Genomic DNA, 27,617 nt, shown 5'->3' on the forward strand with positions numbered 1-27,617 from the left:
CCCTTTCCCGACCGGCCGGGCTGTGTGCTCGGACAAGGGTCTGGTATGGATTTTGGGGGGACCCCCACGCCGTTTTTTCGGCGTAGGGGGTTCCCCTTAAAATCCATACCAGGCCTAAGGGACATTGTCGCCTCTTTCTCACGCTTGCTGCAATAGCAAAATGTGTTTTTCCTATTGCAGCGATAGCTGGAAACATTCTCGCGGGCAGGTGCTGTAGCTGCCCTTGTGCCGTATTTGGTCCATCGGACCAGCATACAGACGAACGGGCTTCCCGATAGGAACTGGGTCAGGCGGAGTTCCGGCGGGAAGATTTAAAACATGTTTCAAATCTAAAGTCCGTCGGATTTTCGACCGAAAAGGTTCGTCAGAAGTCCGATGAAGACCACACACGGTCGGATTGTCCAACGGATTCGGTCCGTCGGACCAGTCCGGACGAAAAGTTCGCTCATGTGTACAGGGCATAAGGGGGGTGCAAGGGTTGCAGGTTATTGTTATTACAGCACAAAATGCATTAAGTAGTGAACACAAAAGAACATTTTTTTTAACTTGAAAGAGATGACAAAAATATCTTCAAAACAGAAAAAGGTTAAAAAGAACTGTAATATAGTTTGCTACATTATGTTCCGAGTTGATAGCTACCAAAAATTATTATTATTTTTTTTAATTCAATACTGGTTTTAGTGTGAGAGCTGCTGTACAGTGGGTTGCCAGTGGCTTATATCAAGACAGATACTTTTGCTTGCTCTGTAAATAAAGACATTTAATAATACAATTTTTTTTACATTTAGGACCCCTTCACACATGCAGTGGGAGTTTCTGTAATGCAAGGTAAAATACACATTTTACAGCAACATATTTGCTTGGATTTGAGGGCAGGTTCTGTGAACACATGCAAAAATCTTGTGAATTTTGATGCTAACCCCTATTAAAGTCAATGAGTGGCAAATCTTGAAAATCAATATAGCAAGGAATTGTTAAGCAAAGGGCATGTAGAGTTGGGCACCGCCAGGGAAACATGTACCAATGCAAAAAAAAAATAACTACTACAGTTTGGTGGGCTCTTTGCAGCTCTTTTAATAAGGCTTAAAGGGCAACATTTCTTTAAATAACATCCTTGTGCAATACCTTAACTCTGCCTGTGAAGTCTTCTGTCTGTGAAGTGGCACAATTTAAATTGCTGGCCACCAAATGGCCATTTTCTTGCCAGCTTGTTTTTTTTTTTTTTTGTAAAATACAGTCCAAAATCAAACGGGAGCAGCTCTTTTCTAAGGCTTAAGGGTTAACATAAAAAATACACAATTTGTTTAAATAACATGCTTGCCTTAATCCTGCTTCGCAAATCTGCAGTATGTATGCAAGCAAAATGGAAATTTAAAAGACATAAAATACCATTTAATAGGGTTGTCCCAATACTGATACCGAGCATTTGCGCGACTACGTGTACTCGTGCAAATGCTCCCGATGCCTGATCTGTTACCTGGGAGAGGCGGCGCGACCGGAAGTCATGGGCGGAATAACGGAGGGGACACTCAGTGTTGACATCAGCGGTTGGACATCCCGACGCCCATCTTGGTACACCCTGCACTCGGCCGCAGTAAGCCAGCTGCGGACATCTTGTTACACCCAGCCCATATACTTTGGGGTGGGTGTAACAAGATTGCCACTGCTGCTTTCATGTGGCCGAGTGCAAGGAGTACCAAGATGGGCTTCATAGGCAGCCTTTCCTCTAATGGCATTTCAGTGCCTGCCCATCAGTGCCGCCTATTAGTGCCAGCCACCTGTCAGTGCCATCTATCAGTGAAAGCCACCTATCAATGCCATCTATCAGTGCCAGCCACATATCAGTGCCATCTATCAGTGCCAGCCACCTACCAGTGCCACCTATAAATGCCATCTATCAGTGCCAGCCATCAGTCAGTGCCTTTCAGTGCCAGCCATCAGTCAGTGCTCATCAGTGCTGCTTAATCAGTGTTACCTATCTGTTCTCATCAGTGTTACATATCAGTGCCACCTAATTTGTATTGTGCTTTGAAAACTGTTACATGACATTAAAAAAAAGTATCGCTAATTGGTATTGGCGCGTACTTGGAAAAAAAGTATCGGTACTTGTACAAGATCTTAAAGTGGTATTGGGACAACCCTACCATTTAAATTGCTACTTGCTAAATTACATTTCCCAGCCAATTTGTATTGTTTGTAAACTACGCAGTGGGCATTCCCCACAAACACCCATACTAGACCCGTATTCTAGGTGAGAGTCTGCTATGGGTTGTAAGACCCCACAAAGAAAAGGTGTATGGGGTACACATAAAAATCCATGGCAGACCCTTTTCCTTGATCCTGGATTTTAAAACCCTGCACAAAAAACAAGAAAAAAAGCATGCTCCCCCCCCCTCTAAAAAATCACAGCATACCCCTATCCGAGCATGCAACCTGGCTACCCAGGAAGGGGAGGGCAGTGAGCATATCCCTCCTGTTTCTAAATCATACCATGCCACATGCCCTCAACATGGAAAGGGTACCTTGGCAGGGGGGACCCTCCTGGCAAAACATGCTGATCTTCTCTACCAACCTGTCCCAATGGTTGTGAGGGCCTGAAGTTGGGGACGTATCAGAATCTCTACGCCCCCTTTAAAATAATGGGTCCATTATTTGTTATTGAGCAAAACTTTTATTTTTCTAAAGTCCCAAAATTCATCATCTATCTTGTCAGCCAGCGATGTAGATCCACATCAATCATGATGAACGATGCCTACTGACCCACCAACAAAAAAAAACATGCTGACACATATACACTCCCAACAGACTGGTTGCTGCAAAAGACAGCTCTTGGCCCCATAGCTTAAAATGTAAACAAAGAGGCAGGGATCTTGGGCGACATCACTGACAAAATATGGACATGACATTATTGGGTCAATTATGTCAGCCAGGATACCCTTCTGCTTTGTTTACATTCACCTACTGGGGCAGGCACCCATTCTTTTTTATTTTTTATTTAGTTTGCCTGTTCACTGAACTGTAAACATTAAAATGTCCTACACGGCCATGAACCCCACCCCTAATGGTAATGCACAGTGGGCAGAAAACACACAAAGTCCAAGTGAGTATATTGTAAGTCCAGTATTACACAACAGACCTGGTGGGAAGGCAACCCAACCTGGAACACTCAAAAGTTGTAACAGTGATGAGTAGATTGAAGACACAGAGATGCCGACAGCATCTGTCTCAAGGAGCGGAATGTGGCCTGACTGGTCTGTACCCAAATGTTAAGTCTTCCAGGAAGGGTGGCAGACCCCTGCACTTTCCCTACTCCTCCAGAACATTTTCCTGAAGATAAGCACTGTCCCTGCCAGACAGATGACCTGTCCCTACTCTAGCCGCTTGCAAAATGCACCCCAAAGCAGGGATCCAGGGCCTTAAATAGGCTCTGTCCTCACCCTAAATGGCAAACTAAGTTCCTCTCTACTTCCTCCCCCATCTGCATTTGTGCTGCGGTTAAGTGCCAACTGCAGTGGAGAATATAGACTGCACCTGCTTACACACACAGCAAGTTTAAAGTTGTGTTATAGTGCACCACAACACAGATATGATTTTTATACACAGTTGCGATGCATTAGCAAAAATAGTGTAGGTGTGTTATTTTGTGCATTAAGGTGCATTAACAGCTCATTTAAAATGAATGGGCTGCTTTAGCATAATGCATCTCAATCACCAAAACGTGTTTATGTTTATGTGTGTTTATGCATGCACAAGTGTGTAATACAAATCTAGATTATATAGTGTTTCTTATATGTGCTTTAGCTTTAAAGCAGAACTAAACCCTCCAATCGTTTTCATCCAAGGAAGCTGCCATCTTGGCCTCTGTTTGGTCTTCAACTGCCATGATGCTGCACATGTGACTAGTTATGATAACAGCCATTTGATGGTTTGACAGCTTGCTTGAGAGCGTAACCAATGTGACAGTTACATTCCCACATGTGCCAGGAGTGGAACTGTTTTTTGAAACTGTTAAATCGATGGGTTTGGTTCCACTTTAAGTCTTATCATCTGAATCCATTATCAAGACTGTACCTCTATAGTGCAGAGTTTTTTGAGCACCCAAAGTTTTTAGGAATTCTTGTTGCAAGGAAAAAAAAAAGGCCACCATCGTTAACCTTCATCTGAAAATGTTAGTTGCCTATCCCTGGGTTCAAAGTTTTCTGTATCACATTTCTTTTAACTCCACCTATGTCCCATTCTTATGTCCGCCAGGTCTGCCCATACTTCTCAGTGAGAGTTCTACTCATGTATGGTAGCCCGTGGATAAAGCAAAATTGCATATCACATTCAACTTGTTATTAATTAACCATTTTCCTGACCCTACATTGCCAACTGCTGGAAAACAGCATATATTCACATTCTGTCATCTCCCGAATAATCTTTCACAAGACAGTGACAGGTGTACGTGGCTTTAATGGTGCTAACACACCGCATGGGTTCAATTATCAGCAGGTGAAGCTTTTCTATTCATTCTTCAAAGGAGTAATTGGCACATAATCCAGGCCCTGTGTTGCTCGGAGACCATAGAAAGAGGGTTATGAATGAGTTAATTCCTCTGCTCTTTCAGTGAGGCAGCAATGTACTGTACATATATACCCAGTAACAGCTGCAGAATGTAATGTCTTTTGTACATCAATGAATTTTCTAGGAGAGGATAGAAAGGTTCTTTGTCTTGCCTCCTTCCTCTAGCACACTGCTGCCTGCAATACCGGTGAGAAAACGGAGGTTGTGGTGGACTGCAATTTGGACCAACAGAATCTCATTTGCCAGCTAACAATACAGTTCTTTAGACACTAGCCGGACATTTGCCAAGAGGCATCAGTGCTAGGTAATACATGCCCAGCCTGCACTCAGGTTCCTTCTCGTCTGCCATTCTGCAGCTGGACAGCATTGGCTGCAATCCTAAACACTGACCAGTGACAGGTCAAAAAAAGAGATGAAAAGTAATTGCTGCAAAGGCAGATTAACCAAATATATGCTGCAAAGCCTTAGAGACATTTAAAGAAGGCTATATGAATGTCACAGTAAGCAGCTATCTATGAGATCTCTGCAAGGTTCACAATGATTACCATCCACCTCTGCATCAAGGTCATGGAAAGTTTTCCATGTACTGGACATTTTTATTACATTAACTGCCTATCGCTGTGCGTCCTGTATTCTATGGCTGCCCAAGGCAATTACTCTTGTTGTAAATATTTGTTTATACCTGGAGTGTCTAGCATAGCATAAGGACACAATGACAGTTTAATGTGACCCATGCACGGTCAACTAGGCATATCCAGTCCAGCAACTGGAAGACACGGACCTTCATGCATGTAGAAGCTAAAATATAGATCTGCTTGTTGCGATTTAATCCTAACATCTTGTAAAGTATCCGCAGCTTGCACGCATTGTCTGGAATGTAATGAATATTTCTTTGCTTTCAGCTATAAGATGTAAATAAATTGAGAACAATAAATTGGCTTTTATGACAACATTTCCTGTAAACCTAAAGTAAACCATCCATGAGCCTCTGGGTACAGTTGGGATAGAGTAACCCTGTATGTGCAAATTCCAATAGCTGGGCTGTCTTATTTCAGCATGAGATTGGATGCTAATTGTTAGCTATATTAAAAAATATTGCATTTTAGCTCTATCGGTCTGCTACCTGCCTTTTGATGTGACCAGTCAGAACATTGCTAGTCATAATCCAGTAATGCAAGGGTTATGAAACTAGAAGCATTTAGTTGCATTGGAAGTCGGAATAATTTTTTTTTAGAAAAGGCACTGATCCTTTAACTGAGCATGCGTAGAATAAAAAAAAGCATAACTTTGGAAAACAGGTTGCAGTAGGCGTAGATGTGGCATTTGATAAAATGAAGGGCACTTTTTTAATCAGCTTAGACTGACCATATGCTGGAATACTGATGCCGGAATTATCTGCATCACTAGTGATAATCAGACTTCGTGTAACACATAACACAATCAGCTCTAGACTCAATCAGTTGAAGAGATGTTTCATCAGGGAAGAGGAACAAGTCTTTTGCTATGCACTTACCAATATCAATATTACAATGAGTTAGGAGAACGTGTTACTGCAGATTCTGAGTAATGAGTTACCATAGAATTTAAATGTTCATCCTAAAGCTGTTAATAACATTAGTCAAAACATTTTTTTAAATTTGAAATAGTTCTCTGTCAGCTTTTAACACCACAATGGAGCCCCCGCCCGGCCGTCATTTTGCTATAGGCTGAGCGGTGGTTCCATCATATGATGTCCTTCAGAACAAGCCGCTCATGCGCACCCTCCAGGGGCACACAGCACGGCGATCTGTGGTGCAATTTGTGCCGTTCAGATACACCACATCTCAGATCACAGTAAAGAGCCTATGATTTGGATGCTTTACCATGTGATCAGCTGTGTCCAATCATAGCTGATCACAGTGTAAATAGGAAGTGCCGGACATCGGCATTCCTCTATTCGCGCTGACAGCGCGTGAGTATAGGAGAGCCAAAACGTGGCTCTCCTGACAGGGGGGGGGGGGGTCTGCACAGATAATCACTGCATTGATTATCAGTACAGTCCCATCAGCGATGCCCACCAGTGATGCCAATCAGTGCCTACCAGTGGTGTCAATCAGTGCCCATCAGTGCTGCCTTTCAGTGTCCATCAGTGATTCCTGTTAGTGCCACCTATAAGTGTTGCCCATCAGTGTCACCCATCAGTGCCCATGCAGGCTACCCATCAGTGCCACCTATCAATGCCCATCAGTGCAGTCTATCAGTTCTGCGTATCAGTGCAGCCCATAAGTGCTCATCAGTGCTGCCCATCAGTGTAACCCAGCAGTGCCCATAAAGGCTGCCCATCAGTGCCACCTATCAATGCCCATCAGTGTCGTCTATCAGTGTGACGCAGCAGTGCCCATAAAGGCTGCCCATCAGTGCCATCTATCAGTGTCCATCAGTGCTGCATATCAGTGCCCATCAGTGCTGCATATTAGTGCCACATCAGTGCCCATCGGTGCAGCCTACCATTGCCTGTCAGTGCAGCCTAATTTTTTTCATAGTTTTCAATTTTTCATTTGTTTAGCAAAAAATAAAAAACTTAGTGTTTTTTTTTTTTTTTTTGGGGGGGTGGGGTACAGCATTGCATGACCGTGCAATTGTCATTCAAAGTGCTACAGCGCTGAAAGCTCAAAATTGGCCTGGGCTGTACAAAATAAATCTATTTATTTCCTATAGATAAGATGAATATTCCCACCCTACCTTAATCCAAACAAAACACTAGTTGCAGCAAACCCCGGATTGGTCAATCCGTACCAAAAATATAGTATATTAAAAAAAATAAATGAGTGGTGCTGCGCTCTAGTAGGTATCAAATCACTAAAAATTAGAAAGTGCTATATATTCATAGTGTACATCGAATGTGCAAATAATTGTAATACACAGTAAAAAGTGCTACGTTTCCAAAAATGTTATAATCTTAGATATACTTCAAAGTGCACAAATTAATTATAGCATCCAAATAGCTAATAAAGTAAAAGTGCTAGTGCTGACAGAGTGCAAGAATAAAGTTCAAAAGTGCACATAAATCTTCAAATGGATACTGATACGTAAGGTGCAATAAATAAAGTGCTGTTTTCCAAGTGACACCCTGTGGAAGTATAAACTTTTGTGAATGAGTGATAATAGTCCTCTTCGGTGTAAAAACACCTCAGTGTGTGATGGCTCCTTACCTTACCGCTGTAAGGTAACAGCGTAATAATGATTAGTGGTGATGAGCAAATCCGGGATCCTGCAGTAGATCGCTCCTAGCGTTCCTTATGTAAAATATAATTCAGGGGGGCATCAATGGAGGTTGATATCCTGGTAAGGCTTGGTAACCTGATGGATGATCCTCATTTAAAGAGCTGTATCGCCTCTGTGTTAATCAGTAATGGTGGAAATCCTCCCAGATGGGTGCATACATAACACAAAGAAAGAAAGCGGGGGGTCCCAGATAGTGAAGTATGTAAAAACTGGGTATTTTATTAAGTTGCAGCCAATAAAGGTACTCACATAACAAACACGTCTACAAACGAAAAACAAAACGAGCAGCAAGCTCGTGGCCTGACGTCACTTCTGGTGCCCGTCTATTTCGACGCATATCATCACGATCACGTGGCTTCCTCAGGGAATGGAAAAGTGCTCAAAAAAAAAAGAGAAAGTGTAAAAATTAAAAAAATGAAAGTAAAATAAACTATTAAAAAAAATGTAAAGTGCCCCCGTCGACGCGTGCTCGCGCACAGAAGCAAATGCATACGCAAGTTGTGCCCATATATGTAAACGGCATTCAGATCACACATGTGAGGTATCGCCACGTGCGTTAGAGTGAGAGTAACAATTCTAGCCCAAGACCTCCTCTGTAACTCTAAACTGGTAACCTGTAAAAAAATTTAAAGTTTCGCCTATGGAGATTTTTAAGTACCAAAGTTTGGCTCCATTACACAAGTGTGTGCAATTTTAAAGTGTGACATGTTAGGTATCTATTTACTCAGCGTAACACCATCTTTCACATTATACAAAAAAAATTGGGCTAACTTTACTGTTTTGTTATTTTTTAATTCATGAAACTGTTTTTATTCCAAAAATTGTTGCGCAAATACTGTGTGACATAAAGTTGCAACAACCACCATTTTATTCCCTAGGTTCTCTGCTAACAAAACATATATAATGTTTGGGGGTTCTGAGTAATTTTCTAGCAAAAAATACTAATTTAAACTTGTAAACAAAAAGTTCCAGAAAAGGCCCGGTATGGAAGTTAATCTTTCTTTACATCCTTGTAACTATTACCACTGGATCTGGCTTAAAGTGGTTGTAAAGTCAGAAGGTTTTTTTTTATCTTAATGCATGCTATGCATTAAGATAAAAAACCTTCTGTGTGCAGCAGCCCCCCTCAGCCCCCTAACACTTACCTGAGCCTGATCTTCCTCCAGCAATGTGCACTAGTGTCTCGGCGGTCCGGGACTCTCCCTCCTGATTGGCTGAGACACAGCAACTGTGCCATTGGCTCCCGCTGCTGTCAATCAAAGTCAGCCAAACAGGAGAGAGAGGGGGCAGGGCTGAACCGCGGCTCCATGTCAGAATAGACAAACAGAGCAGCGGCTCAGCTCGGGTGCCCCCATAGCAAGCTGTTTGCTGGGGGGGGGGCACTCGGCAAGAGGGAGTGGCCAAGAGAGTCGGTGAGGGACCCGAGAAGTGGAGGATCGGGCCTGCTCTGTGCAAAACTACTGCAGAGCAGGTAAGTACAACATGTTTGTTATTTTTAAAGAAAAAAAACAAGACTTTACCATCACTTTAAAGAATAGTGGCTCTGTGCCAGAAACTCCTAATTGACCTCCCAAATCTTTCACAACACACAGCAAAATGTAAGGCTATCATTAGCTGAATATACAAATCCATATCCCCAAATACACAGATTTGCCTTTGCCACTGCTCATCAGAAGAAGGTAGCCAATATAGGTAGAATTTAGTAAGTACTGATTTACTCTGAAACTATATGCAAACGGAAAGAGAGGAAGTAGCTTAGAAGACGTTTCCAGGGCAGTCTTGCAGCTTTGAGAAATAGGTTAAGAAGAAAAAGAAAGCCCCAACTGGAAACCCAAACTGTTTGCTACAGGCATGTATGAAGAAATGTCTGCTTAAGTCTCAGTCTGATATATCCAAAGAGTCCTAACAGTGCATGTTCTACATTCATTTCAGTGGTAGAACCAAAATGTGGATAATGAACTAGTCACATGAAGCTTAAAGTGGTAGTAAGCTCTCTATTTGTAATACAGGTAATCTTATAATGAAGCTTACAAAACAGAAGAAAAACAAAAATATTTCCTCCAGGAAGCGCTATGCCATAAACATAACAGTAATATTAACCACCTCAATACAGTGCACTTACACCCCCTTCCTGCCCAGACCAATTTTCAGCTTTCAGCGTTCTCACACTGTACCCATATGAAATTTGCGTCCTTTTTTTCACAAAATAGAGCTTTCTTTTGGTGGTATTTAATCACTAGTGGGTTTTTAATTTTTTGTGCTATAAATTAAAGTACGTAAATTTTGTGAAAAAAATGCCTTTTTCTTTGTTTCTGTCATAAAATTTTGCAAATTAGTAATTTTTCTTCATAAATTTTGGCCAAAATTTATACTGCTACACAACTTCGATAAAAGTAACCCAAATAAGTGTAAATTATTTGGTCTTTGTGAAAGTTATAGAGTCTACAAACTATGGCGCCAATCACTGAAAATTGATCACATCTGATCACACCTGATGTACTGAAGGCCTATCTCATTTTTTGAGACACTAACAAGTCAGGAAAGTACAAATACCCCCCAAATAACTCCTTTTTAGAAAGTAGACATTCCAAGGTATTAAGTAAGTAGCATGGTGAGATTTTTTAAGTTGTAATTTTTTCCAACAATTCTTTGCAAAATTAAGATTTTTTTTTTTTTTTTTACAAAATTGTCATATTAACAGGTTATTTCTCTCACAGAGCATATGCATACAACAAATTACACCCCAAAATACATCCTGCTACTCTTCCCGAGTATGGTGATACCACATGTGTGAGACTTTTACACAGCCTGGCCACATACAAAGGCCCAACATTGAAGTAGCACCTTCAGGCGTTCTACGAGCATAAATGACATATCCCATTTCTCAACCACCTATTACACTTTTGAAGGCCCTGGAGCACCAGGACAATGAAATTGCCCCCAAAATTACCCCATTTTGGAAAGCAAACACCCCAACATATAATCTATGAGGCATAATGAGTCTTTTGAACAGTTAATTTTTTTTCCAGAAGTTTTTGGAAAATGTGGAAACAAAATGAAAACGCATTTTTTTTTTTTTCACAAAGTTGTCCATTTATCAGATATTTCCAACACATAGCATGTACATAGCAAAGATGACACCCCAAAATACATTCTGCTACTCCTTCTGAGTATGGTGATACCACATGTGTGAGCCTTTTACACAGCCTGGCCACATACAGAGGCCCAACATGCAAGTAGCACCATCAGGCATTCTAGGAGCATAAATGACATATAATTTCCTGGCAACCTATCATTTTTGAAGGCCCTTCATATTTCTAACACATAGCATGTACATACCATGAATTACAATCCAAAATAAATTCTATTGCGGAAAGGGTAAAAAAAAAAGCATTACCTGTGCTTTTAGTAGTATCCACAGAGGAGAGCACTGGTCCAGGCAGCAGGCAGGGATGTGCTTAGCGACAGCAACAGTAATTATTCAGGCAGCAGGCAGGAATATTGTCTATAGTCAGCACAAGGATATTGTCAGCACAGCACAGTCCATAGAAATTGTCCAGGCAGAGACAGCCAGCACGGCCATAATATTGGTCCTGGTACACTGTTACCTGCAGACACTCATTGTACCGCTCTCCAGCCCTTCATAAACATACTGCCTCTTGCTACAGCTAATTATTTGCATAGTGCAGGTAGCGGTGTGGTGCGTTCATGTGACAGGCAGAGGCATGATGGCAGTAAGTCAGCAGCAGGCTGAGGGTAAGAGGGGGCACAGGGGTAGAGGCTTCGACCCACCCAAATCTCTATGAAGCCTCCGGACTCCAGACCCTAATCCGGAAATTCCGAAACCCAGGGAAAGCAAAAAAAATTGTTTTCTCCATCCGGAAAAACAATTCTGGAGCTCCTCACATATGTGAGACTCCTGTGTACTACAGTAGGCAAAAGCATAGTCCATAAAACAGGCCAGGGTCAGTTCACGTGCAAGCAGTCCAAGCGATAGGCAGTAGCGTAGTTGATAAAGCAGGCCAGGGTGAGTTCACGTGGAGGCAGTCCAAACGGTGGGCAGAGGCTTAGTCACAAAACAGGCCAGGGTCAGTTCACGTGGAAGCAGTCCAAACGGTAGGCAGAGGCATAGTCAAAAAACAGGCCAGGGTGAGTCACGTGGAAGCAGTCCAAGCGGTAGGCAGAGGCATAGTCAAAAAACAGGCCAGGGTCAATTCACGTGGAAGGCAGTGGCATGGTTATTTGGTGAAGCATGGAAAATGGTCAGCACAGATGATGAAAATGGGGAAATGGTTAACAATATAAGGTAATATTTTAGGGATGTATGATAAAGTTGGAAGCGTTCACCAATGCAAAGGCCAGGTTGGGAGGGACACTGGGGACAATGGTAGTTGGTATCTTTTCGAAATCCTCTTTTGGTGCACATGTGACTTTTTTTGCCGTCTTCGGCTTGCTTCAGATGGTGGAATGTTGAAGGGGAAGTGGCGCTCATGAAGTCGGCAAACAGCCTCAGAGTGAAGGTCTTCTGGGGGGGTCTTTGGTGATAGATGAGGGACATAACAACTTCTTCTGTGAATTGTAGTAAGGGGGCGGGGCTTTCTGTGGATTTGGTGTAGACTACATAGGAATTATAAATGGCTAAATGGATGAGATAAATTGCTACCTTCTTTTAACAGAATCGGGTCCTCCTTACGACAAATAGGGCTGATCATTTGATCATTGAAATCCACCCCCCATGTAGAGATTATAATCTTGGACACATACTGGCTTTTCAATGGGACCTCGTCTTCTTTGAACCTCAATTGTAGTGTCGTCATGGATGGTGAACATCATGTGCATGTCTCTTTTATCCTTCCACCTCAAGGCCAGCACTTTGTTGCATCTCAATGCTGCTGTTTCCCCCCTTCCCAGCTTTTTGTTTGCTAGAGATTGTGGGAAGCCCTTCCTATTTTTTCTGGAGGTTCCACAGGTCAGGATTTTTGCAATGTATAGGTGTTTGAAAAGGGGCAGGCCAGTGTAGGAATTGTCAAGGTATATGTGATATCCTTTGTTCAGAAGTGGGTATGCCAAGTCCCATACAATCTTTCAAGTTGTGCCCATGTAGGCCGGGCACTCAGGGGGCTGGAGTTGGGAATCTTTTCCTTCATATATACAAATATGACGTGGCTCTCTCACAGGGCATGTATAATTTTACTCCGTATCTGGCCCTTTTGCTAGGAATATATTGCTTTATTCCTAGCCGGCCTGAAAAGGGTACCAGGGACTTATCGACACATATATTCTGATCAGGGACATACTGGGCCTGGGTCTGGGCACTTGTTCCTGGGGCCTATCGCTGGCGGCAGCGCTGATACTGGGCATTTGTTCCCTGGACCTATCGCTGGCGGCAGCGCTGGTACTGGACCTGGGAATTTGTTCTTGGGGCCTATTGCTGGCGGCAGCGCTGGTACTGGGCCTTGGAATATAATCCTGGTTTCCAGAGTGCCGTGCCCTTTTAGGAGGGACCCATTCTTCCTCCGAATCATTTGCCGATTCACTATTCGGTTCAAATGCCGAATGTGATTCGGAATCAGAATTGGAATCTGATGAGAACTCCCCCGTTGCTCTCATCAGTCATGGAGAGGATCTGGAACGCCTCCTCACTGTTGTAAACTCTTTTGGACATGACTCTGATGGCTGTGTAACAGGTGGCAGGTGACGGTCACTGATGGGCTGTGCGATGGGTGGCAGGTGACGTTCACTGATAGGTGATGACGGTGTGACAGGCAATGGTCACTGATGGGTGACAGGCTACGGACGGTGACGGGTGATGGTCACTGACAGGTGATGGTGACAGACGGGTGACAGGCCACTGTCACTGATGGGTTATGGGTGCACCGCTGACGGTCACTGATGGGTGATGGGTAATGGCTGACGTCACTGATGGGTGATGGGTAATGGCTGACATCACTGATGGGTGACGGGTGATGGCTGACGGTCACTGATGGGTGACGGGTGATGGCTGACGGTCACTGATGGGTGACAGGTGATGGGTGACAGCTGACGGTCACTGATGGGTGACGGGTAATGGCTGACGGTCACTGATGGGTGACGGGTAATGGCTGACGGTCACTGATGGGTGACGGGTAATGGCTGACGGTCACTGATGGGTGACGGGTAATGGCTGACGGTCACTGATGGGTGATGGGTGATGGTTGACAGGTGATGGCTGATGGTCACTGAGGGGGTGACGGGTGATGGCTGATGGGTGACAGGTGCACCGCTGACGGTTACTGATGGCAGTCTCTTATGTGACAGGTACATTTTATGGGGTGACTGTGGTGATTGTTGGGTGACAGATGACAATGGGGGGGGCGATGGGGCAAGTGTTGTGCTTGGTGCAGTACAATACAGACACAGATCGGTAACTCACTGCTCCTGGCTTGTCTCTCCTCACACTGATTACCGCTCTGTGTTTACATTTAGTGATCGGCTGTGAAAGGATCACAGCCGATCACGTGGTAAACAGCCACCGGCCAATGGCTGTTTACCATCGTTGGTGATGAGCTGTGTTCCCGGGAACACGCCGCCACCAACGTGCATGTGCGGCGCGCTCCCGATCGCACGCATGTACCGTGCACAATTGGGGCGGTACCATCTGTCGTCGGCCGTGACTTCATTACGGCCGATCACGTGGTAAACAGCTATGCCCAATGGCTGTTTACCCCGCTCGGTGGCGAGCGGTGTCTCCGTGACACGCCGCCACCGAGGGTACAGGGATGCGCGCACATGATCGTGCGCATTCCCTGTTTAAAGGGCAGGGTGTCATATGGCACCCTCCCAGAACGAGAGCCATGCTGCCTGGCCATCATATGAGGGACGGCGGACGGCAAGCGGTTAAAGTGATTGTAAAGCTTTTTTTTTTTAAATAACAAACATATCATACTTGAGAGAGATGCACAGCGCGTCCTCACCGTTGGAAATTCCAGGGTGCAGTGCCAGTGCGGGCCAGTGACTGACAGAAGTTTTTTCACCTTAATGCATAGGATGCATTAAGGTGAAAAAACACGAGGGTTTACAACCCCTTTAACCACTTCAATACAGGGCACTTATACACCTTCCTGCCCAGACCAATTTTCAGCTTTCAGCGCTGTCACACTTTGAATGACAATCGCGCAGTCATGCTACACTGTACCCGTACCCAAACAAAATTTTTATCATTTGTTCCCACCAATAGAGCTTTTTTTTGGTGGTATTTGATCACCTCTGGGTTTTTTATTTTCTGCTAAACAAATTAAATAAAAGACCGAAAATTTTGAAAGAAAAGTTTTGTTTTTTTTTTGTTTCTGTTACAAAATTTTGTAAATAAGTAAGTTTTCTCCTTCACTGATGGGCACTGATGGGGCTGCACTGACGAGCACTGATAAGGTGGCACTGATTGGCACCGATGAGGTGGCCCTGATGATGAGCACTAATATGCGGCACTGATGGGGCACTGATATGCGGCAATGATGGGCACTGATAGGTGGCACTGATATGCAGCACTAATGGGCACTAAAAGGCGGCATAGATGGGCATTGATAGGCGGCACAGATGGGCAGTGATAGGCAGCACAGATGGGCACTGATAGGTCGCACAGATAGGCATGGATGGGCACTGATAGGTGGCACTGTACACTAATAAATGTTACTAATGGATGCCAATCAGTGCCAAACAATAATGCCTGCCAATCAGTGATGCCCATTGTGGGCACTGATTGGCATCCATTGTGGGCACTAATTGGCATCCATTGTGGGCACTGATTGGCATCCCTGGTGGTCTAGGGTGGCATACCTGGTGGTGACTAGTGGTGGCATCCCTGGTGGTCCTAGTGGCTTCCCTGGTGGCCCAGTGTGGGCATCCTCAGGGGGGCTGCGCTGATAATCGATCATCACAGACCCCCCTATCAGAGGAGCAGCCGATTGGCTTTCCTCTACTCGCGTCTGCCAGACGCGAGTGAGGAAAAGCCGATCACCGCCTCTTCCTGTTTACACTATGATCAGCCGTGATTGGACACAGCTAAGCACGTGTTAAAGAGTCTCCGTCAGAGACTCTTTACCTAGATCGTTGTTGCGGGTTGTCAGACTGACACCCCGCAACAACGACCGCCGCGATGCGTGCCCCCGGGGGGGCAGTGGCTTGATATCCTGCCGGACGTCACATGATGCCCGGTCAGGATATTGAAACCACTTTGCCGCCATCATTTTGCTATATGGTGGGCGGCAAGTGGTTAATAATATTATCATACATAAATCACCCAGTATTACGTGAGATTAACAGTCCACCTTATTGTGCAAAATGATCAAAAGTATTAAATCAAAGTCCATAAAATAAGTCCCCTTTGAATCATACAAAATTGCAATAAGTTCAAAATTCAAAGTGCTTCTTCTTTCTTTTTCCACATCAGCTTCACCACAGTGAACAAGTGAAATCCACTCCCTATATGGTTCAACACTCATCAACTACTTTTGCCATCATTTTTCTGATTGGCAAAACGGGCATTGGAAACTCCTTCCAGATAAACAGATCCTCACCAAAGTCTGGATACCACCATAGGTAGATAAGCTCACTCATGCTCAAAGGGAAAAGACAGCCCACATAGCATACTTCCATTTAAAATTATTTATTTATGTTAAAATCCCTGATAAAAATACTCACAAAATGACATCAGTAATAATACCCATCACATCATAATCACAGTGAGCCAGCACATCACCCTGGATAGTGTGGGAACAAATCTCTTATGCCCCGTACACACGGTCGGACTTTGTTCGGACATTCCGACAACAAAATCCTAGGATTTTTTCCGACGGATGTTGGCTCAAACTTGTCTTGCATACACACGGTCACACAAAGTTGTAGGAAAATCCGATTGTTCTAAACGCGGTGACGTAAAACACGTACGTCGGGACTATAAACGGGGCAGTGGCCAATAGCTTTCATCTCTTTATTTATTCTGAGCATGCGTGGCACTTTGTCCGTCGGATTTGTGTACACACGATCGGAATTTACGACAACGGATTTTTGTTGTCGGAAAATTTTATCTCCTGCTCTCCAACTTTGTGTGTCGGAAAATCCGATGGAAAATGTCCGATGGAGCCCACACACGGTGGGAATTTCCGACAACACGCTCCGATCGGACATTTTCCATCGGAAAATCCGACCGTGTGTACGGGGCATTAGTCTCACCACACTCACAGCCCTCCCGGTTCACGTCACCTCCAGTAGGCCTGTTAATGTCACTTCTGGTCGCCGTATGGTCCCACACTGACGCGTTTTATCATTGCGACTTTAACTGAGGGTGTGGCCATATGGCGTGGTGGTGACACAGCTCTTATAGATGTCTGACCGCCCAGACTTAACCCTTCCAGATATTACAGTGGCATAATTTTGAGGGATTGTTCCCAAGCGAGGTAGTATTTTGCAATATTATAATAAAGCTTACCTGTAGGTTAAATGCATATCTCCTAAACGTGCAGTGTTTAGGAGATATTCTAGTAAGCAGCAGCCGATGATGTCATTGCAGAATGCACTCTGAAGGAGTGGTGTACCCGTGCCGTTCCTTTGTAGCTCAGTGCAGCGGCCGTGACTCCACCGCATGCTATGCTATGAGTAAGCATCTTTGAATGTGAAACGTGTTAGCTATTTTACACCCGCTGTGTCCACTTTTTGTTTTGTTTGCTATTTTGGATTTTATCGCAATTTTTCAATAAAGATGTTTTTCCAGGATTTTTCTCCTTCCGCAGATCTGAGCACAGCCAGCACCCAGCACTGTGTGGTAGGGCAGGAGCTTTTCAAGAAATTACGGAGGCTTATCAGAGCGGCTTTTCCCTTTTGCAACTCCAGCGCATGCGGAAGGAAGACCAGTTCAAGATGGAAGCTTCTGCAGCAGTGACAGCGTGCCCTGGAGGGCTTAGTTTTAAGGTACGTCTTTCATAATGTGCTAGTATGCAATGCATACTAGCACAGTATGGCTCTACCTTGCAGGCAAAAAGCTTTTTTTTTTCTTTTTCAGCGTTTACTACCACTACTGTGTCAAAGTATCCCATTTTCAGTGGGTCCTACACTATTCATAGAATGAAAGATCTCAGTTCTCAACCATGGGAAAAATACAAATACATTCCTCTTTATGGGAAAACTAAAAGGATTTCTCCTATAACTGAGGTGGACACTGATTAGAAGTACTGGAGGGGGACGATGGGGTGCTCCATCCCAGGGGGTCTGGTCAGGACCCATATAACAGACAAAGACTTGGGGGGCATACCCTAACTATGCATCACATTAAAGATGGTGCTGCTATAAGACCGTACAAACAGAACAAAAGATTATAGCGCTCACATACAAAAATTAGATTTTCTTGTGATACACAGTTAGGGTATACCCCCCAAGTTTTTGTTTGTCTACAAAAAAAAAGAATAACAGGTGAAAAAAATGTTTGAATTATGAGAATCATTCATGCACTACGTATCCACCCAAACATAAAATAGTCACCTGCTTTAGTTGAACTTAATGGTATTTTAAAGTGTTTGTTACCTCAACATATTCATATTCCTGATATGTGCCTTCTGTACCATGTACTTGTATGAAAAAGTATCCTGTTCTCTCTGTATTGCTTTCTTTGTGTGAAATCCCTGGTGATCCTGCCAGTCCCTCTGCGTTCCAATAAGAAACTGATCACACTAAACAGAAGAACACACCATGGTCAGTTTTCTAGCTATGCTGGGAACTCAGCCTGCTCTCCTCCAATTATCGGACTTGTTCTGACACGCCCCCCCTGCACAGCCTTTCATTGGGAAGCTCGGTGTGCTTCTGCTTCTCCTCCCCCAGCTCTTATGCAGCTGAGAACAGAGGGAATGTGATCATTAACTGTATATATCTATACACAAATATTTTGCCTTTTATTTCTAAACTGAATTGGTTGTTTTACAAGGTGGTCATTTACAATCACTTTAACTATATTGGCTGTTATGTTGCCCTGACCATTATCCATAATCTCCTACACTCCACTAATATGGCAGTGCATAAGGGAAACCTAACATTCCATGACAGGCCCAAGTGTACAACTGGTCTTCACCCACCTATACCTTCCTTATAATTCATATATATTCTCTATGTGTATCAATTTTGGTATGATTGTAAGATTTGCATCTTGCTGAATGTTAGGCATGTTCTTCAATTTTTAAAAAAAAGGTCAACCAATAAAAAAACTAAAAATGAAGTGAAAATCCATCTCATACAGATTGTACCCCGTGCCATAACACAAGCCTCACATAACTCTTGACCTGCCTATGCTTTAGGATGCTAATAGATCTATTATAGATAGTGATGAGAAATAAGCACTTTATTATTTATTGTATGTCTTGCAAAAAGGTATTTGCATTGAGTGAAGCAGGACCTAGCTAAAACATCATTTTCTAGGACTAACATGACTGGAGTTGGGCTATACAGAAAAGCATTTGAGAGATGGGTGCTGGTTCATTCTCTGTCCTTTTCTTGGTTTGGAGGAGCCAGTGATATCATAACCACCTGCTCTCTATCTGAATGCCAGCAAACTGAAGCACCTTAAATGTGACATCTTGGTGGGAGCAGCTGGGAGGCAAACAATGCCAGACTGCTCCCCACATCTCTCTACAACCCTCACCTGCCCATCCTGCACCCAGCCAAGCTTTTAAAGTCATTGATATTAAAAGCATTCTTTTCATCTATGTTAAACAGCTTCTTGTCTTTTTCCTTGCCTTCAAATGGGAGCAGGTTGCTACATTTCCTTGGAAATTGTTTGGGTGCTAACAGAACGAGACCTTTTTTAACTCTTCCATAACAAGACCAGACCAGCCATTACATCTTTAGCACATTGTAATTGGACTGTTACCTGTGTAAAGGAGAGCAAAATTACATTCATTTTAGTTAATTCATTTATAATGTCCCTTATAGCCCTGAGAACAAAGACATGTCCTTATCAATCTTTTATCCAATTTAACCTACAAAGAAGAAAAGAGATTTATTAGGCTGTAGTTGTAAAATGGTGCTTTAAATTCTACCTGGTCCATAAATATTTCTCCTCCTGAAGAATATTATTTTTAAAATGCTGTATTAAAATGTCCAGCATGTTGAAAGATTTTGTGAGTTTTTAAATAAAGAAAACTATTTATTTTTCGGTCATTTACTTGTATATTTGTCTGTAATTTTGCTCAAATTTTCTTTAGCTCACATGCAAAGGTGAGAGTAATAGGAATGAATGGTATACCCTTCTCCTGGAGGGTATTCCGTTCATTGATATTGCAGCGATGTCAGACATGTGCAGGATTGTTTCTCCAGAGGGTGCTATGGCAGACAAGTTAACACAGCAGGAACCCTTTAAAGTTGCAATCTGAGGTCTGCGTTGCTATTTCATTTTTGCCTAGGGTGTTGAGGGGGTCCTTTGCTGGCTAGTCTTACAAAAGTATTGTTATTCTTTAAAATACCAGTAGACATGCCATGACATGGATACTAATGATTTTGATGACCTCATTTCCCTGGGCAGCTGCAGAAAAGAATGACAGATTTGGGAAAACTGCAGTAAAGCAGGCTGGTAAACCTCCAGTTGCTAAGATTCTTTGAAATAGAGAAGCTAGTCACACATATATAGATTCTAAAAGCTATTATTTTAGTCCAACCATGTTTTACTGCACAGATGGACAAATCTCCCACTGTGGTTATTTTATATTGACAGCCAGCCCACCAGCTGTCAAAATGCCCGAGTAGTGCATGTATCTGATTGGATGCAGGTGCTGTTCGTCCAACAATTTTCCGCCCTGCTTCCTTGATTTTTCAATTGAGGAACATTGGGCAGGAGGTGGCTGGAAGGGCTGCCCACTGAACAAATTTCGGCCAGTTCATCAGGAGCTGGCTGAAGTTTCTCTTCATGCATAGCCAGCTTTAGTTGGCGATGTTATAATAAATCCAAACAAGTTGTAAGGTATGTGTTGTGTTTGGTAAAATTCTCTTTACTATTCAAATAGTCCTTTTTATTGCTGTAATAAACATGCAGTAATCATATGTATTTGCATGTGATACAGTGTAATCATGCCTTTCTAGCATCATAATGACAGGTTAAGGTATGAATGTGCACAAAAGATAAATCACATATACAAAAGAGCATGAATATGGAAATATTACATTGTCTAAGGACACATATACTGTATGTTGTCGCACAATATGCACTTGTACAGCAAGATTAATGGTTTCAAGTTTGGATCATATAAACAAAAAAACAAAAAAAGTAACATAATTTTGGAATGCTTTAACCAAATTCATCCTCAGGAATTATGTATGTACTGTATATCATTATTTAATAAAAACATTTAAAGGCTATGTTTGTCCGTATGTGGCACTGTACAACTTTATACATGTGTGGCACTATTGTATGAGCAATCCCACAATAACTTTGGATGTCAGGAAAAAAAAATTTGATGTGTGTCCAGCAATGTTTTTTTTTTGTTTTTTAATTGTTTATTTATTCAATGTTTCAAAGCATAGAAAATGATTGTACATTTCAAAAGTACCGGTAATAGTCAAAGAAGAAGGCAGAACAATATGCATAAATGCAAAATGCAGAAAATTTAAAAAAAAAGTGCTTTCAGTTGGGGCATAGGGATCAATACTGGTATTGTCTCAAAGAGATTCAGTAGTCTAGGGAGTATTGCCATTTTGAGGACATTGATCCTCCCAATATGGAAAAGGGGAAGATTCAATAATGTTTTCAATAATCTATTTATTTCTGTAAATAAGAGGGGGAAAATTGGCCTGAAAGAGCGTGGAGTATGAGGGAGTCAGGTGAACCCCCAGGTACTTGAGTGAGTGAGAACACCAACGATATTTAAAATTCCCCTGTAGGGAGGAGAGAAGATCTGTCGGGACATTTATAGGGAGGGCTTCAGTTTTAGTCAATTAACTTTAAATCCTGAAAGACTGCTGAATAAATGTAGGGTGTTATTGTGTGATGGAAGAGAGATGTGGGGATGTGTTATTGTCAATAGGATGTCATCAGCAAATAAGGACAGCTTGTACTCCCTGTGTTTCAGCATCACTCCTCTTATATCCAAGTGGGATCGAATGGCTGCGGCCAAAGGTTCTAGGCTAACCATAAAAAGCAAGGGTGATAAGGGGCAGCCCTCTTTAGTGCCATTTCTCAGGGGAAACGGCAGAGACAAATGGGAGGCAAGCTGTACTTGGGAATTATATTTAGAATATAACTCTTTAAGGGCCTGCATAAATGGACCAGAGAATCCATATCTGGATAATATGGCAAACATGAATGACCAATTTAAGCAGTCAAATGCTTTCTGAGCATCCAGGCTTAACGCTATAGCAGGTCACTTAGTTTTGGTTAAGAGGTCGATAAGGTTAATAGTACGTCTGGTGTTGTCCCCCGCATGTCTAGTTGGGACAAAACCAATCTGGTCTTTGTGTATTAGCTAAGGGAGCAGTAAGGACAGTCTATTCACCAGAATTTTCATGAAAATTTATAATCCGGTCTATAATTAGAAGAGCGATGGGGCGGTAGTTATCAGGAATCGTCCTGTCTTTGTCTGGTTTTGGGATGACCGTAATAAAGGCATGTAAAAACTGGATGTTGGGGATGTTCCCTTTCATCAGAGAAGCAAACAAATTTACCATGTGGGGAGCGAGGGTCTGGAGGAACGACTTATAGTAGGAGTAGGGGAGTCTGTCAGGGCCTGGAGACTTATGTGACGGTAAATTACTAATAACCTCAGTAATTTCCTCAACAGTTATAGATGCATTTAGCACAGAGCAATTATCATGGGCTATTGTGGGAAGTTGTAGAGAAGCAACAAAGGTATTAAATTTCTCTTGTATGAACTGAGAATTCGGGTCTGTAGATAAACAATTGTGAAGTTTCTGGTAGAATTCACCAAAGACTTTAGACATGGTCAGAGGGCAATATGTTAGATTTCCATCGGATCGTGGAAGAAAGTCAGGAATAGAGACAAAGGGGCGTGGCTTCAATTTATGGATCAGCATTCTATGAGGCGTGTTAGCATATTTATACAATTTTTGTCTGGCCCATAACAAGGACGAAGACTATCCACAGTGGGGGAGTTGAGTAAGCGTTCCTCTGCTGCAGACAGTTGGGATAAAAGAGAAAAGCGTTAAAGAGCAGATTCACGTTTTAGGTGAGATCCAGAGGAGATGCATTCACCCCTGAAAAAAGCCTTATGGGATTCCCACAGAGCGGAGGTCTCAGATACCGTACCCTCATTGAGTTTAAAGAATTCGGTCAATTTTTGTTGCAAGTGAAGCTTGACATCAGGAATGTTAAGGAGGGATTCATTAAGGCGCCAGTGACATTTTCTGGGGGTTGGAGCAGATGGGAGAAGATCAAGAGCTATAGTTGGGTGATCCGACCAAGTAATCGGGTTTATGTTTAAAATCTCCACCCATGATCATGAAGGGATTTGAAAATGATTGAAGTTTCTCAAAAACCTCCTCAAGGAATCCAATCTGCCCCAAGTTGGGTGCATAAACATTAGCTAGAGTAAAGGAAGTATTCATGTGGTCACAGCTCAGGAGGACATACTGGCCACGGGGGTCCAGATAAGATGTTTTGACTCGTTTGGGACAGGAGCATCTGAAAAGAATTGCTACTCCAGCCTTGCCGGAAGGGTCAGACGCCACAAGGGCAATGGGAAAAAATTTAGATGCAAATTTGAAGGATCCCCCTGCCCGGAAATGCATTTCCTGCACCATGACCACATCTGCGTTAGAGGATTAGAACTCCTTCACGTTTACGAATGGAGTTCAAACCTTTTACATTACATGAGACAATGCTGACAGCCATGACTGGACCATGGAAATATTGCATACATTGCTTCAATGAACAGGAAAATGTGCTTAAACCATGATGTACGGAACACAAAAACCATTATAGTACAGATGACGAAAAAGGGTAGACATTTTGCTGTTGGATCCCAATAGTGATTCCAAAAAAGATCAAAAAATTATTTGAAAAAAAGAGTATAATAAAAAAAAAGTAGGATCAAAATCAGAACCAAAAAGGGAAAATAATCAAAAAACAAAAAACAATTAGGTATAAGTCCTGAGGAGAGCAAGTACCTCAGGAGTCCATGGTCAGTTCCCAAGACCATGGAGAGGGACATGACAGCCCATAAGATCCAAGTCACGGGTCTCGTCCCGATCCGAACAGCTTGTGGAAGAAACAAATAGGAAACATCCAAATGGGTAACAGTCTAACAAACGTCAACAAGGGTGGTGATCCCAAAACAAAGAAGAAAAGGGGGATCCAGACTCTTGAGCCAGAGTCTTAAAGCACACATGTGGGGACAGAGACATCTGTGTAAGGTTAAAGTAGTAAGGCAGTCAAATGATGATCCTCAGGTGGGGTCTTGTTGCAGCTCGTTGGGGAGTGAAGGAAGCTTTCCACGATCTCTGGAGGACTGGGATCCAGATCTTCCCAGGGGTGGAGAGCGGTCTAGAAGCCGGAGAAGGGATCTAAGGGTCTTCTTCAGGGATAGGCAAAAAACCTAAGTTCTGAAGGAACATCTAGTTTTTCTGGAGGTCCCTCATGGAGAATTGTGTCCCATCTTTAGATTCTGAAAGGCAGAATTTAAAGTCCAATGATATGGAACCTGGCGGGCGTGCAGATGTGCAGTGACAGGGCGTAGATTGCGCCATTTTGCCAGGGTAATGGGTGACAAGTCACTGAAGATTTTAATTTTGCACCTTTAAATGCAACCCTTGTTTTATTGCTAGTGGCGATGGTGAGAACCTCTTTGCTTTCAAAAAGTGGAAACGAACAATAATGCCCCTGGGGTTGACACCTTGATGGGGCTTAGGAGCCAGAGATCTGTGGGCTCTATCTAGGTGCCAATCAATATCAGGAATATGGGATGCCAGAGTAACAAACAGTGCAAGGAGATAGGGACAGGTGTCTTTATCTGCAATAGATTCAGGAACCCCTCGGATCCGCAGGTTCTGGCGACGTTCCCTATTTTCCAGATCCTCATGTTGCATCTGCAATTGGGTCACTGTATATTTAAGATTAGCATTTTCTTCCTCCAAAACATGGACATACTGCATACATGTCATCAAATTTGGTTTCCAGTGTGTCTGTGCATTCCCCCAGTTGATCAAACTCCCCAGAGTTCATGTGCTAACTTCCCTATCTCCTTGGCAACGTTCTGAGTCAAACTCTGAAGCAGGGCCTGCAGCTTTAAATCCAAAACTTCTACAGTCACTATCATTGCCAGAGCAGGCTGTACGGGTGGTTGTGCTTTATGTGAGGGCCGTTCAGCATAGAGAGCGGGAGTGAGTTGGCTGGCTCCGTGGGATCCTCCGGACTTCCTGAGACCGGGGATTGTGGCCTACGCAGGTAACGATCCATGAGGTGAGTAGGCTTAAACACGGCCTGTGATAAGTGCCTCTGGTAAATGTGTCTCTGCGGGTAGCTGGATGCTTCCGGGATTGGGTGAGAGGGCTCCCGGGACGTGGGTGCTGATGTAGATGAGCGGGAGCTTCGGAAGAGGGAATGAAGGCCTGAGCTCTGGTCTTAAGCAGCTACCATCTTACGGGCCGCGCATGCGCCCCTGTAATGTGTGTCCAGAAATGTTAATGCTAAATGGCACTGCTTTTAAGCCGCAGTGTATACTCCCCATCAGTCTTCTTCTGCCCCAGGTGCCTGCCCTCCCCAGGAGCACGCCTCGTTCCATACATGCATGAATTTATCAAGCAAGGGCTGCACACTGGCCAAGACAACTGTGATAAGATGAGCAGAATTCCAGCTTCCACTCAGTCCCCTCACCCTTATAGACTTAATCATAGATTAACCACTTCCCACCTGGCCTGTACATATACGGCCTTGTGGGACAAGCATCTTTCCAGTGGCCCTACCTGTGGCCAATCAGAGGTATCACAATAGTAAATAAAGGTATGATAAATGGATACCAAACACCCTTAGAGAAATAATTGCCTATACAGTGATCATCACTTTATAAGCAATCATAGTGTAAAAAAAAATCTTAATCACTCCCCAATGTAGTACAGTGTCACTATGGTAACACTGCACTGCTCTGGTGACAGTATGGGTAAAAAAATGTAATAAAACAAAAAAAAAAAAATACTGTCACCAGAGCAAGTGCAATGTCACTATGGTGACGTCATACTGCTGTGGCGGTGATCATGTACAATGGCTAGCTGCTCTGTTATCACTGTATGTCAGTGCTACTAGCCATTATCTCTGATTACTGCCACAGAAGTACAATGCCCCCAGGCCAGGGCTGCCAGTCAGTGTCCCTAATCATCCATGTCCAATCACTGTTGCACCACTTAGTGTCCCTAATCACCTCCACACCAGTCATATTTTTCCTGATCACCACCACCAGGGACAGTGTCCCTGATCACAATGTACAGTACTATCGGTACATTGGTTTTGATACAATTGGTTGATTTATGTGTTACACAAGATAAAATGTCCAGTGCAGTGCCTTGCAAAAGTATTCACCCCTTTGACTTTTTACCTATTTTGTTGCATTACAGCCTTTAGTTCAATGTTTTTTTAATCTGAATTATATGTGATGGATCAGAACACAATAGTCTAAGTTGGTGAAGTAAAATTAGAAAAATATATATATAAAACTATTTTTCAGAAATAAAAAAATGATAATTGGCATGTGCGTATGTATTTACCCCTCTTTGTTATGAAGCCCATAAAAAGCTGTGGTGCAACCAATTACCTTCAGAAGTCACATAATTAGTGAAATGATGTCCACCTGTGTGCAATCTAAGTGTCACATGATCTGTTATTACATATACACACCTTTTTGAAAGACCCCAGAGGCTGCAACACCTAAGCTAGAGGCACCACTAACCAAACACTGCCATGAAGACCAAGGAACTCTCTAAACAAATAAGGGACAATGTTGTTGAGAAGTACAAGTCAGGGTTATCTTATAAAAAATATCCAAATCTTTGATCCCTAGGAGCACCATCAAATCTATCATAACCAAATGGAAAGAACATGACACAACAGCAAACCTGCCAAGAGACGGCCGCACACCAAAACTCGGGCAAGGAGGGAATTAATCAGAGAGGCAGCACAGAGACCTAAGGTAACCCTGGAGGAGCTGCAGAGTTCCATAGCAGAGACTGGAGTATCTGTACATAGGACGACATCAACTGCATAGAGTTGGGCTTTATGACAGAGTGGCTAGAAGAAAGCCATTACTTTCAGTAAAAAACAAAATGGCACGTTTTGAGTTTGCGAAAAGGCATGTGGGAGACTCCCAAAATGTATGGAGGAAGGTGCTCTGGTCTGATGAGACTAAAATTGAACATTTTGGCCAGCAAAGAAAACGTGTCTGGTGCAAACCCATCACATCACCCAAAGAACACCATCCCCATAGTGAAACATGGTGGTGGCAGCATCATGCTTTGGGGATGTTTTTCAGCAGTCGGGACTGGGAAACTGGTCAGAGTTGAGGGAAAGATGGATGGTGCTATATACAGGGATATTCTTGAGCAAAATCTGTACCACTCTGTGTGTAATTTGAGGCTAGGACGGAGGTCCACCTTCCAGCAGGACAATGACCCCAAACCCACTGCTAAAACAACACTTGAGTGGTTTAAGGGGAAACATGTAAATGTGTTGGAATGGCCTAGTCAAAGCCCAGACCTCAATCCAATAGAAAATCTGTGGTCAGGCTTAAAGATTGCTGTTCACAAGCGCAAACCATCCAACTTGAAGGAGCTGGAGCAGT

The 27,617-nt window shown here is 43.2% G+C and overlaps 1 long non-coding RNA gene across 1 annotated transcript; it reads left to right on the top strand.

Moving 5' to 3' along the window:
• Positions 1-786: 786 nt before the first annotated feature.
• Positions 787-27,617, top strand: LOC141134545 (uncharacterized). Its single transcript, XR_012243195.1, has 3 exons — positions 787-828; positions 17,592-17,769; positions 26,841-27,617. It is a non-coding gene; the product is annotated as an uncharacterized lncRNA (long non-coding RNA).

Source organism: Aquarana catesbeiana, linkage group LG03 (genome assembly GCF_042186555.1).
Source record: "Aquarana catesbeiana isolate 2022-GZ linkage group LG03, ASM4218655v1, whole genome shotgun sequence".
Classification (NCBI taxonomy): domain Eukaryota; kingdom Metazoa; phylum Chordata; class Amphibia; order Anura; family Ranidae; genus Aquarana; species Aquarana catesbeiana.